Source organism: Callorhinus ursinus, unplaced genomic scaffold (assembly GCF_003265705.2).
Source record: "Callorhinus ursinus isolate GAN/ISIS: 27379988/994484 unplaced genomic scaffold, GSC_fseal_2.0 scaffold25, whole genome shotgun sequence".
NCBI lineage: Eukaryota > Metazoa > Chordata > Mammalia > Carnivora > Otariidae > Callorhinus > Callorhinus ursinus.
In genome coordinates this window covers 4,374,536-4,388,152 of record NW_027397087.1, presented here as the reverse complement: position 1 = coordinate 4,388,152, position 13,617 = coordinate 4,374,536, and the positions used below count along the sequence as shown (strand labels likewise).

The following is a 13,617-nucleotide window of genomic DNA, read 5'->3' as shown; positions in this document are numbered from 1 at the left end:
GACCATAGAAATCCACTGTGTCACGTGATTTTGAAGGTAACTGTAGACCTTGTATAATTCATCAAGTCTTGCTAACATCGCGTGATTCTTTCTTTCTATGAGTTGGCCTTTCTTGCCTTGAGTTGGCATAATCAAATCTCCAATGCAAAGGATCATAATAGGTAACTCTAACCATGTTTTCATATCCTATGCTTTCTCCCTAATGGATATGGAGAATAGGAGTGAAGATGCTATTAAAAGGTAAAAAGTTATTCCTAGGAAAAAGTTGGCCTCATAGATTTTCAGCACAAAGAAGGAAATTGAGAACTCGTGGCTTACGTCTTTGCATTTATTTATTTCTACCCGGATCACAAACAAGTGTTAAGTCACTTATGCTTTCTGCGTTCACTTCTTTATCTTTACCAAGTGAGAGGAGACAATGGATGTAAGCCATGTGTACTTACAACTTCAGCGGCTAATAATAGAAAAATGCTTTGAAAATGACAGATGGGAAGAGCTATAAATGCAATTGCTAATGGATTTATGTGCTCTCTCTCCTTCCTTCCAACCTATTTCTACCAGTACTTTCCAAAAAATTTCCCAGGGCTCCACCTGAAGTATGACCCGATGGCACCAAAGCACATGTGTTTCCTGAGTTAGTTGAGTGTTTCCAAAATGTATCTACACTTTAAATTTAAATGTTTATCCACTAGGGTATTAAATCATGGAAAGTGTTACTGCCTTGGTATAACAGTCATATACTTCTACCTAGACTATTGTTATAAGTTCTGTGGGGCTTTTAATGGGTTTTTTCCCCCTATATCTTAGTCAATATGGGCCTAGAAATATCTAATTCCTTGCGGAATAAAAACAATTTTGATTTTCAATAGTGTAAACAAATTGATAGAGAGGATGCTTTTAAATCTGTAACACGCAGAAACTTCCCATCCCCTTGCCATTAGCCTCCTCCCAACTGAGTGGTTCTAACTACTAACGTGAGAAAGTAAAAGCCTAAACACTGATATTTCTCCAGCTTCCCTTGTGCACTTGAAATGAGACACTCCATGCTTCAGTCTCGGGTCAGGCCTTGAAAGTGCTCGTTCATGTATTCATTTCCCATTTATTTATTGAGCTTATACTACTCTCCCAAGTACTTTCCTACCAGCTAGGCATATAGCAGTGAACAAAACAAGTGCAAATCCAAGTGCTTATTAATAAATTCATCAGAAGTTTCCACCTGGCATTTCTTGTAAACATCTAAATTTGTTCATAAAAAGAGGAGCATTACTCCACTGGTGGTATTAATTGCTTTGCAAGAACATTATTTATCTTATGAAAGAACTTTAACAAAGAGCAAACTCCCTTAGCAATTCAACTTACAGTATTTATACTTGCTATAAATTGTATTCCCAAATATCCAAGGAGATAAAAAAAGTTAATGTCCCCAGGGAGTGGTTCTAGGTTCTGTAACATTGTCGGGACGTCAGTCACTTTAAATGAAAAGGGAGAATGGATTCAGGAGCTCAAGAAAAAGAAAAGAGAACATAACCAGTGAAATGTCACAATACCAATCTCAATCTCTGTTTTTCCATTGCTCTAGACACCCGACTTCTTAGATGTCTAATCCAGAACCTGACAGCTATCCATTATTGTTTATAGAATGGTACAAAGATCACTCTTATCAAATTGCACATAGGTTTATACATTCTTTATAACAGTATTATCAGGCCATTTCAAAATTGACTGGGTAGGTTAGAAAAAAGTTGAAGACCTTATAAAGTAGTGGTTTATATATTTTTTCCCTGAATTTCTTTCTTGTAGTGTACACTCTCTGAAAATTTTAAATGTCCAAATAGCTGAATTGAAAAGTCTTTAGTTTCTGCCAGGTCAGATGTGATGCTAAATGGATACTGATTATCAGCTGGGACTGTTCAAAGGAGAGTTCTTTAGTCTAGATTTCTCCAATATCCAGGCCAAATCCAAGTCATGGTCTTACATGGGGATGCAGAGTTGTGAGTTGGATGGTGATTTCTAAGCATACTTTTGCCCTCTTTGAGATACTTTTTGCTTCCTCCTGTTTACCTCTTGCCCTCTCTTCTCTCTTCTTAAGAAAATATTCTTATTTAGATAAAGTGTAATCAAGAGTTTCATGGTATATATGTAAGAATAATAACCTTGGATTTTCTTAATGATTTTCTGCTAGAATCTAAAGGCCATTTGCAGCTTATTTCTTGCCATGTGGCAATCCTTAAGTGTTTTAACTTCTTAGAAAACTAAACCCACTCAGCTTATGTTGCTATGGGGGTATATTTCCAATTACTCAAATAGGAGAATTTAAATTTTTTAGATATTTAAATAATGCATATGATTTCATCTGGAACACACGAGTAGTGAAGGTACCTTCAGACTTTACCTCAAACTACCCTGTTTCAAATGAAAGCCTATGGTCAACTCACCTTGTGATAAAATAGTTATGCTCTTAAAAAAATAAAATAAAATATTTATACTCTATGTATTATAGTGGAATATGGGTCAAACTTAAGTTCATCTGCCAAAGATACAGCATACTAAGCAGGTATCAGAAATGTTAGAGGACTCTGTCCATCATGTAGAAAAGTCAAGGGCGATATCCAAACTATTGACCAGTCAACAATCAGAAAAAATGCTCAACTAATTAGAACAGACGCTGGCCATACTGGTTCATACTACTTGAATTCAGCTACATTAAAGGGTTGTCCTTTTAAAGTCCAGTTTTTGTGGAGACAACCATTTTCAGGGCTTCTTAAATCCTTGTAAGAAATATTTTCATGCAAAAACCAGAATTATTTGTTTCTAAGAATGTATAGACTTCTGATATACAAACAGAAGGAATAAGAGGTAGCTATCGCTTTCTATAAAATCTTATCACTTAATAGATTAGAAAATATATAACCAATTTGGTAATTTCACATATTCATATTTTTACTATGTTCCTCATTATTCCTCTCTTTTATCCAGGTTGATAAGCAGATGAAACATGGTAGAAAGGTAATTGGAAAAACACTTTCTGCTGAGGTCAGCTTGGCTACCTAAGCCAAGAGTAACCTTTTCTCAATATTTTCTGATTTGCTGTCCAAGTTAGGAAGAAAGTAGCCACATATAATATTTAAGTAAGCTATAAATATATATTAGCATATATTCTTATTCTTTTGTCATGAAACCTTTTTATTTTTGTGTCTATATTTTCTTTTAGTCCACAAGTTTCTAATTCATTTGGATTTACTCAGCGTAGCATTTAATTATGGTGGTAAAAGGTGAAATACTATCGAATGGCTTGATATTTCAGTACTTAATCACTTTTATCTTGAATGAGTAAATGTTTAGTCAATAAATATCCAGAGTCATGAAGACATGTATTTTTATGTACATGTATATTTTCTCATTTTGTTTGGTTAGGACATAGATTAGATAGTTGATGATCTTCTATAATTACCAGAAGAAACATATTTATAAGTATGTTTAAAGACATTTTAAAGGTATGCTAGTTACTGATGAATTGATTTGCTCTAAACAGGAATTGGAAACTCACAATGTGATTGTTTTCATCTGCTTAGAAACACTTTATATGTCAAGTATTTGTGTGTTTGAAAGTTTAGGTGAAATAGTCATGGGCAGTGTATGCACAAAGATCAGTGTTGTGACAGTCCCTTGTTCTGCCTCCATCTTGATTCAGTTAACTTTCACTAAACAGGCTGCTTCAAAAAAGGGAAGGAAAAACAACTTGATAAGATAAAACTCTGGGGAATTCCAAAATAAATACTGGTAACTGATCTTTTTTGATGGCCCATTAATAGTTTTCTTACTATGGTACGTGTTGGTTGCTTTATTTACTAGTATAGTGGATAACTATGGTAAACACTTGGGTAATATCTTTGACTTTGTCATATTCTCTGGACTGATCTTTCTCCCATGTTTTTTAAAATCATATAAATTCTAAAACATTTTAAGAACATGGGATTATAATTAAACAGGCAAAAAAGTCAGGTGGCTTTTTTTTTTTTAGCCCACCTGCCCCTCCCCCCCATTTTTAGAGTATACATCTAAGTATATAGTTGTATCCAGTGCTCATTTATATGCAAAAAGCAGCTCTGTATAACAGAAAAACAAGCCAGCTTGGAACCTCTGAACCAAGTTTCTAATGCCAGTGTTCTACACATTATGTTTTTATCTTGGTGCACTGTAAAAATGAAAGAATTAACTCTTATTCAGGAGGTCTGATTCCTCATTGCCACCCTGATTGAAACCTTCTCCATAATCTGGTGCAAGAAATGGCCATTCACTACTAAGGTTCTCTTTTTTAACCACTACTGCCCATCATAAGTCATTCCTTTACAGCTACTTTCTTTTTATTTTTATGACTTTTTAACTTATCATTAACCCCATTCTCTTATCCTGTACTCTGAGATGAGCAAGAAGATAATATCCACAACATTTCCATTGCTTACTCTAGAGATAATAACCTTTTTTGAAAAAAAGATAACCCTCCGTTTCTTTAAACAACAACTTCCTCTTTAAATCTATAGTAGCTTTCTCTTGTCACATTGGACTTTCAGTACATTCTTAAGGTAAATCCAACAAAATTATTTATAGCATAGTCCATGCAAAGAAAATTAGACTAAACATACTGGAATTGTTTTTAATAGTTTGTAAACTTGCTTAATAATTCTTTAATATGTATCTCACTTCTTTATCCATTTTTTTCATGTTATTAAAGAAATGCAATGGTCTAATCACTAATCCTCATTTCCTTCTAACTCAGTCTCATACCCACTGTGTCTGGACTCCTTAAGTAGGATTGTTGTCCTAAGATTAGATACAAGTATCTCTGTTGTCTAGACATTATATAACTCTCTACCACGACCTTCAGATCCTTGTTTTAAAGCAACCCCTTAGCCTCTTTAACAAGAAGAGATATTAAATGCTAATGAAAAGTCCCATGCACGTATTTCTTTTCTACAGCTTCTCAGTGTCACCATCTGAATTTGCCAATTTCTACCCTGTTCTCTACATATATAAAATTTTACTCTTGTTTTATTTATTTATTTATTTATTAAAAGATTTTATTTATTTATTTTACACAGAGAGAGAGAGAGAGGGAACACAAGCAGGGGGAGTGGGAAAGGGAGAAGCAGGCTTCCCGCCAAGCAGGGAGCCCGATGTGGGGCTCAATCCCACGACCCTGAGATCATGACCTGAACTGAAGGCAGTCGCTCAACCAACTGAGCCACCCAGGCGCCCCTTTACTCTTGTTTTAAGTAAGAGCTGGTTTTTGCTGTTTCATGTGTGATGCCATAAAACGTTAGTATTATTTGCCTCTTTGCATGTCTCCTTCCTTAAATCTCCCTTCTCATTTGCTATCCACCTCTCGTCTCCACCAACTTCTCTCTCAATTCAAAATAGTCTTTTTAGGTTGCAAAGAATTTATTTGTTTGCATTCTCAAACTTGATTAATTCAACATGTAGTTATTGATGCCTCTTGCATGCTGGGCTCCGAACTAGATTCTGGAAGTCAAATGTGCATAGCTGGTCTCTGCTCTCAAGGGGCGTAGAGTCTAATAAGAGAGGTAGACAAGTAACCAAGTATTTGCAATTCAGTGGCGTGGAGTAAGGGGGATGTGTAGGGTGACATAAGAACATGTAGAAATGGGTGTTAAGTAATTTACAGGATAAAATCTTGCTATTGATATCCACAATTCCTAGGTAGAAATAAGATATTCTGTATGAAATGTTCTTTGAGATTATGTAAGCATGAAATTTCTTCTTGCTGGGGAAACCAGGGACATCTTAAAAAAAGGGAGGTGGCCAGTCCAACAAGGTTTAGGCGAGTCCCTTTCTCCTAAGTTGACCTCAGTTTTGTTAGACACAAAATAAGAAAGTTTGAATGAGATGACTCTAATGTCCTTTCTAGTTCTAAAACTCTGAGTCTGTAAGTTTTTCTTTATCAGTTCACTGAAAAATCTAAATAGCCCAAATCTGTTTTGAAATCTATTTCAACAAATGATCCATAAAATAAATAAGCACAAAATTCAATTTTTTGGAAAAGTGGTCTGGCTATAGAACTGAGTATTCCCATAAAATATTGATTTGGTCATAGTGTGGAAATGTGAAATGATTGTTAAATGAGTCAAGGCCTTATTTGTGGCCTTTGGCTCATTTGGTAAGATTACCCATTAGCCATGTAAGCAGCATAATACGCATGACCAAGCAGCTCATGGGAGCGTCCTAACAAATGTTAAATAAAAATTATCTTTCTCTAGCCTTAGGAATATTTTTCTGTTATTTTCAAAATAAAACTGAGCTCAGCTTTAAAGTCTCAGTCAATAGGAAAATAATTATATCCATTGTGCTTAAAATTCTGACTCCTATCTGCAAATGTTTTATAGTACATTTTCCTAACACTTTTTATATCTTTTTGGAAATTTAGAAATTGAATGGGGGGAAGGGGGTGGAACCTGGCTGGCTGAGTCGGGAGAGCAAAGCAACTCTTGATTTGGGGGTTTTAAGTTCAAGCCCCAGGCTGGGTGTAGAGATAATGTAAAAATAAAAATCTTTAAAAATAAAAAAATTTAAAAAAAAAGAAGTAGAATGGGTATTGGTGGTATCTAACCACTTAATTTCATCAGTCCTGCGCATACAAACTCCCTCTATACCATTAGAATATGTATGTGTAACATTTCCTCTTGAAGATGCAAAAAGTGTTACTTCTTTGTTCCAAGACACTTGCTTTTTATTCTTTCAGTCATTAACTTTGGTTTCATAAGAAATTCCTTCTTCATTTTTTTTATTTTATCTATATCTTGATAATAATAAATTTAATAACTGTTCTTAAAATCTCTGGATGATAATCCATCAGGCTCATTCAGTATTTCTTTAGCTTATCTACCAGAGAGAGAGTGCTTTTCTTTTTGCTCTTTTTAATGAGGCCTTCCTACCATGGTTCTAAATATCAGCCAAACATGGTAATCTCTTAGGATCTGGCTATTATTAAAAAATCTCGCAAACCTTTTGTGAATTTTAAAACGTGATTATTATAATTCAATCTATTTACTTCAATGTGAACTCAAATGGAAGTGAATCTCCTGAAATAGACACATTTTCTTCATCCCAAATATACATGTAGCATAAAAAAAAACAAAACAAACCCCAACTAATTAATCTAAATCTGAAATCTGGGTTTCCATGACACCAAACATCTGGATGAAAGTGAAAAATTTAGTGGATGTTTTCAAATGTCCAAATATTGTGTTGTTAAAACAGTTAAATGACTGAATCTTTCCATTTTTATCTGAGTATTTATGCTTCATATACGTAGCATAGACAAAGATGTATTGAGCACCTATTATGTGGGATACACTGTTGCTAAGTGCTTTTAATCTTGACCTCTGTCCTCAAATGACTTGCAGTGCAGTGAAGGGTATAATACAAGTGCACAGATATACATTAATAAACAGTGTGGATCAAATAAAAATTCAAGAGAGAAGGAGAGAAAGCGCTGTGAAATTTTTAAGGAGAGTGACTACTTCTGCTGGAGAGGATTTTCCACTGGATTCAGTGGACTGGCCATGATGGACATGCCAGAATCATGGAAATGGAAGGGAATGGTGTAAAACCCACTCTCCTTCGTCAGCTGGGAATTTTACTGAAATAAAATAACCCCAAATTAGCTGGAGGATTGCAAAAGTTGTGTCATTTTGCATTATCACAGCCTTTGGTTTCTGTAAGGTTTTTGAATCTTAGGTATTTTGATGAGTAAATTTCTATCATTTCCCTTAAGAGTTTCAACTGGACACAAGAAACATACTGAAACTTACTCTCTGGTCATTTTAAGAAACACCATAAGAATTCTACCTTATACTTTGCTTTTCTAATTTAGATTTTAAAAAATTCTGGGTTTTATATACATTGCATGCTTAAACCTCTGTCTTCCCAGTGAGGTCATTTTTTAATTTATTGGGAACACAACTCTGATAAACTTTTTTAAAAAATCCCAATCCTCAAGATTTTTGTTATGTTTGATCAGAGTCTGCAGGGATAGATGAAAGCAAAATGGTTCATTTCTTTCCTCTTCTTCCTCCTCCTTCCTTCTATTCTTTTTGTTTTGTTTTGTTTTGTTTTTAACAACAAATAATCATTTTTAGCTGGAGGGGGTAAAGGAATAAGCTCAGAAGATTCCACGTAATCTAAGTCATGCCATGTGTATGAGTCAAGACTAATTTATTGGCTCAAGTAACTGATAGGTAAAAAGAGCTGGTTTTAGGTAAAGCTGTATCCAAGTGCAGAAATAATGTCAGGAATCTATTCTTCATTGGCTCTGCTTTTGTCTGCATGGGCTATATCCTCAGTCAGGCTTTTCCATTTTGGTGGCAACAATGGCACCAGCAACTCCAGGCACATATTCTACTGACTGAGTAACCCCTGTGAAGAGAGAATGCCTTTGACTGACAGTCCTTCTGACTCCCATTACCCTAACTTGGGTTTCATTCTCAGCACAGCCAGAATGGCTAACTATGTCGATTGACCAAGCCTGGTCAGTTGGCCACCCCTGAACACATTCCTAAAGTAAAATCAGGGTACTATTACCAAAAGAAAAGGGAAAGATACTTCAGTGAGAAATGTTAATGTTAATGGGGAAAACCTTCACTAAATGTCAAGAGACCAGGTGGTTATCTCATCTCTTACCACTGCCCGTTTCTATGACTGGGCGTATGTTACTCAAGCCTATGAGTCTTGGTTTTGTCATCTACATAAGTTGGGTTCCAGACCATAGTTCTATCTAAAGACCTTTTTCTTCTACTCTTTTGTGGTTCTGACCTCAAGAACTCAGGACAGAGATAAGGGGACACGCAGAAAATGCAGACATTTACAAATAGTAACACAAAGTGAGAGATACATCATGTTTCCTGTAGAAGTGCTTAGGGTAGAAACAGGAAGTGAGTTTGGCAGTGGAAGAGTGAAGGGTTTGTACTGCATCCTGAGGTAGTGATTAGAAACTCAAGACAATTTGAGAGAAAGAGAGAGAGAGAGAATCACTGCGATTCACAATTAACCATCACAAACTTTATTATAATCTCTATAGATACTCCACAACCCATACAGAGCTTTGTTAACCTCTTCATTTTACCTTACAGAGACTGTATTCCAGGCCCAGTCTTGTTCAAGGCAACAGAACAGCTTGACTGAGAACTTGTCTAGTTTTTTAGTTTGTTTGGGTTTTTTTTTCCATTTTTCCTACAATATTTAGAGATACTCAGATGGAGTTGGGGAGATTTACAAAAGTTTAAAAAACCCTAGGGCTTTACCCTCAGAAAGTTATACTTAATGAAAACAAACTATATAAATGACAATGAAAGGCTAAAATTATAAATACCAAGTAAATTGCAATATGAATTTAGTGGAAAGGAGATTACCTTCAACTGTGAAGATGTGATGGGTTTTAAGTATCTTGTTTCTTGTTTTATGTGAAAATATTATTTGTTGCACATGTTCTAGTCATAGCATAGGAATTTTTGTTTACATAAGAAAAAGATGTTGAATTAATCGCCACTGAATAACTTTGACATTCCAGAAAATGCATTTATTTATTCAGGGGTTAAGTTTTTAACACCTTTGCATGTACCCCAGTTCAGTAAGCATAGTCCTAGAGTAATAAGGGATATTTACCCAATGCAGTTTTTAATTTAATTTTTTTTAAGATTTTGTTTATTTATTTTGAGAGAGAGAGAGCACTCAAGCGGGGGGGAGGGGCAGAGGCGGAGAGAGAAGCAGACTCCCTGCTGAGTAGGGAGCCAGATGTGGGACTCCATCCCAGAACCCTGGGATCATGACCTGCGTTGAAGGCAGATGCTTAACCAACTGAGCTACCCAGGCACCCTACCCAATGCAGTTTTATTGTCCACCTCCAGAAAAGTGCTTAGAGGTTTCCATATATGAGTGGCATCATCAAAATCTCAGTCACCTGGATGAACTCTACAGAGCAAATAGTGTCTTGGAGGGGATTGAGGAAAGGGAAGCGGTCACCATAGTGATCAGTTTCCAAGTGTTTGCTCAAACTAAGACCCTGCCCAACAAATTACTCCATTGTTTGTCTTAATGGTTACATTACATCATCACAGAAGTCATTTGACAAATTGGACATTGTTCTTCAAGAGCTCCATCTAGTAAGCTTCATAGGCCAGTAAGTGATTCAAACTCATTGGGTAGGGAAATAACTTAAGAGGCAGGGCTGGTCCTAGAGATATCCTGCTTTTAAAAATTATCCAGTCAGAGAATTACCATAACAAAAGAATATCTAACTTTATAAAAATGTTAAATTACTATGGTATTTTAAAAATATGAAGTGTATGAATTAATTGCAATTACAATAAATTAGTTATAATTTAAAACTTAATAGCCTTTAAAACCATTGTTTGAAGCAGTACACACAGAGACAGTATAGGTATCTATAAACAAATAGTAAAAGCCTCTACCCCGTACCCTACATAAATAACATAAATCATTATTAGTGTGTGTTTTTCCAGATGTTTTCTTGCAGTACAGGGACAGATATATACATATATAATTAATCTATTTATCTATTTTACAAAAATTCACAATACATGTTCTACAATTTGCTTTTTTTCACTCAACATCTGGGAAAAACTTTTTCATGAGAGCCTCACATTTTATTAACTATGATTAAGTTGATAGATTAGTTATTTATAATTTTTCACCCTTCCAAATCCTACCGTTTTCATTTATCCTGTATTTCTCATTCATGAGATGATTAGAAATATCACCTGAAGTATTCTTAGACATCAGTGCAAATCCTTTCGACATGGAATAAAATTCATGATGAATCATTTCCAGTTTGGACATTATTGGAGAAGGATTAATCACAAAAGAAGATTATTATTAAGTGGTTTCATCCAAAAACTGTTTCACTGATGTATTCCAAGGATACTGTAGATCCATTTCCATGTACTTGATAAACCAGGTTAACCTCCAAAGAAGAGAGGGGGAGAAAGTCTAATTAAGGTTAGTATCTTGAAGAAAGATAATATCTTACTTTCAAATGAGTCTTTAGGAAAAAACGAAGTCAATTACACATATTTTCTATCTACACTGGGTTGTGAGCCATACATGTCTTATTAACTTTTTGAAGAGTTGTCAGTTGACATTCAAAGTAAGGAGATCCTTGTGACTCACTTCTGTTCAACAGTGGCTTTAGAACTATTTTGGGATGTGAAAAACTTTGACCTACACTGGTTCTTTCTTGATGAAGGGAATCATCGTCACTATTATGTTATGGTGTGCATTCTTAAAAGTAAATTGAGCCACCTCTGGGCCACTGGACCAGAGTGGGTTGGCCCCCAACAGTGAACAGACTAAACTCTAGCTTTAGTCCAAGAATATGGAAACTGACAACAAATTATTACTTGTGGTCCACTTCCAGTTTTCAGGTGCAAACATACCAAAGTTTATTTTAAATTTGAGCCAGTCAGACATTTAATAATATACATCAAAGAAGAAGTGAAGGCTTCCCATGTTTATTATTTCAATATGATGTCTGTTCTAATAAAGTAGAAGAATGTGTATGATAGACCATGTAGTAGAAATTCTCTGGTTCTACACTTAGGCCTTCAATATATACATGTATTTGTAAATTAATCCAAAACACATTGCCATGGTTCCAGTTCCTCTGAAAGCTGATTGTTTTCCATCCCTTTTTAAATTTTAGAAATATAGTGGCTGACGGCCAGAACATTTTCAGATACCCAGTCCACTCCATGTATAAAAGGGGCATAGAATCACGAATGTTCAAAAACCACAGAACATTATTTAAATAAGTTAAAGTTATTATGGTCTTCCCTATTAATTAAAAAAAAAGCCATCTGTGCAAGGTGAATTTTGGTAAGGTCCCAATTTTTTTAATGATTGAGGCTGGAATTTGCAACTGCTTCTCATAGTGGAATGAAAGTACGGCTCAGGGATTCCCAAGATAAAATGTACTGTTTATGTAATTTTGTGGTCATTTGACTAAATTTCTAATAAAACACTGGAAAGAATTCTTGTTATTTGATCAGAATTTACAGTCCTACTTCAAGGAATTGGCTCTCCACTCACATCAGCTTTCTATGCTTCTACTTCCTTAACAACCTAGACCTTTATTTCATCTAAACCTTCCGTGTGTGTGTGTCTGCCTCTGTCCCTCTTTTTCACACACACACACACACACACACACACCACCCATGTTTTGTTAGACCTGCCTTGAGCAAGTGCATCCAACAGTGAGCAAGACTGAACACACCAAACAGAAAACACTGCGTAAAGAAACACACTGGATGACGTTACTGATGCATATCAATGCGCTCTTGCCATGGGTCCCTGTTTTCCTTTTTGTTATTTGCCGGTTTCCGATCAATCTTCCATCACTTCCATATAGGGACAATAACCTAATAAACCTCAGCTTTCAAAATCTTAAGAGGGACAGAAAGTCAAAAGGTGCTCCTCCCTTGAATTTGGCAAGAAAATACTATGACCAGAAGGATCTGCGGACTGTTTTTGGTCATTTCCCCCCAACCACTGTTTTCAGTCAATTAAAATTTGTACCCTAGGCCTTTTCCAGTTTGAAACCACCCAGGCATCTGTGATGAGCAATCCTTCTTGTTTGGGCAGTCATTCATTATCTCCATTACCAAAAGGAGAATAGAGGACAATTACGTTGTTTGGACGAATCAGAGTGTTAGGAGGAGTATTTGTCGTGGCGGCAAAGTGCCGTACCTGACAGGCAAGGATTGATGGCCAGGAATGAGTGTGAGTGGCCAAAGCAGCCTCATAGGATGCAAATTACTGACTGTGGATTCCAATTTATCCTGTTCATTTTTCTTGTCCGTGCTGAAGACCATTAGTGGTTTTTGAAGCAGTGAAGGGGTCATTACTAATGTGGGTAGGCTCGAAGCAGGAGGGGGAAGGAGGGGAAAAGCCTTCTGTAATTACACAGCTTTCAGGAACAGGCTGGAGGCCCTAGCCAAAAAAGTGTCAACACCTCGCAATCAGAAAAATTTATTTTCATTTTATGCTTAACCCATATTAACTCAACATTATCATCTTTCTTTGTTAACATTTGCAGAATATTAAAAGCCTGGCTTCTATATTAATACAAATCTGGTTAACCCCTTTTGCTGTACAGGGGATTTTGTTTAACCTAATGGCATTTGGGTTTGCTAATAAGTAATTGTGCACATTTTGGATAATGCACACTATTATAGAAGATGAAATACCTGAAGAATAAAATTTTAGATGATTGAAAAACACGCATTCTCTCCAACACTGGGATGATTAGAATGCTCTGAATGGAATACTCTGTTGTTCCTAACATCACTGTTTAATAATGTTGATGGGAAATCATATGAAAGGCTTCCTAGTTTATGAATGACTTTGACATGCTGGATAAAAGTTTACTTTTTTCTGTTTAAGAAGACCAGTGAATTTAGAGCAGGGACCTCTCTGGAGACATGTTTTATAATTATGTACATGCAACTACAGTGTCTCTGAAATGAGTGTGTGATTCTAAAATAACAATCCTTGAATTCAGAATGATAGAGGAAAGTGGTCAATGAT

At 35.7% G+C, this 13,617-nt stretch overlaps 1 protein-coding gene across 9 annotated transcripts in view; it reads left to right on the top strand.

Moving 5' to 3' along the window:
- MEIS2 (Meis homeobox 2) overlaps positions 1-13,617 on the top strand; it is a 203,569-nt gene that overhangs the window by 129,647 nt on the left and 60,305 nt on the right. The window lies entirely within an intron of this gene.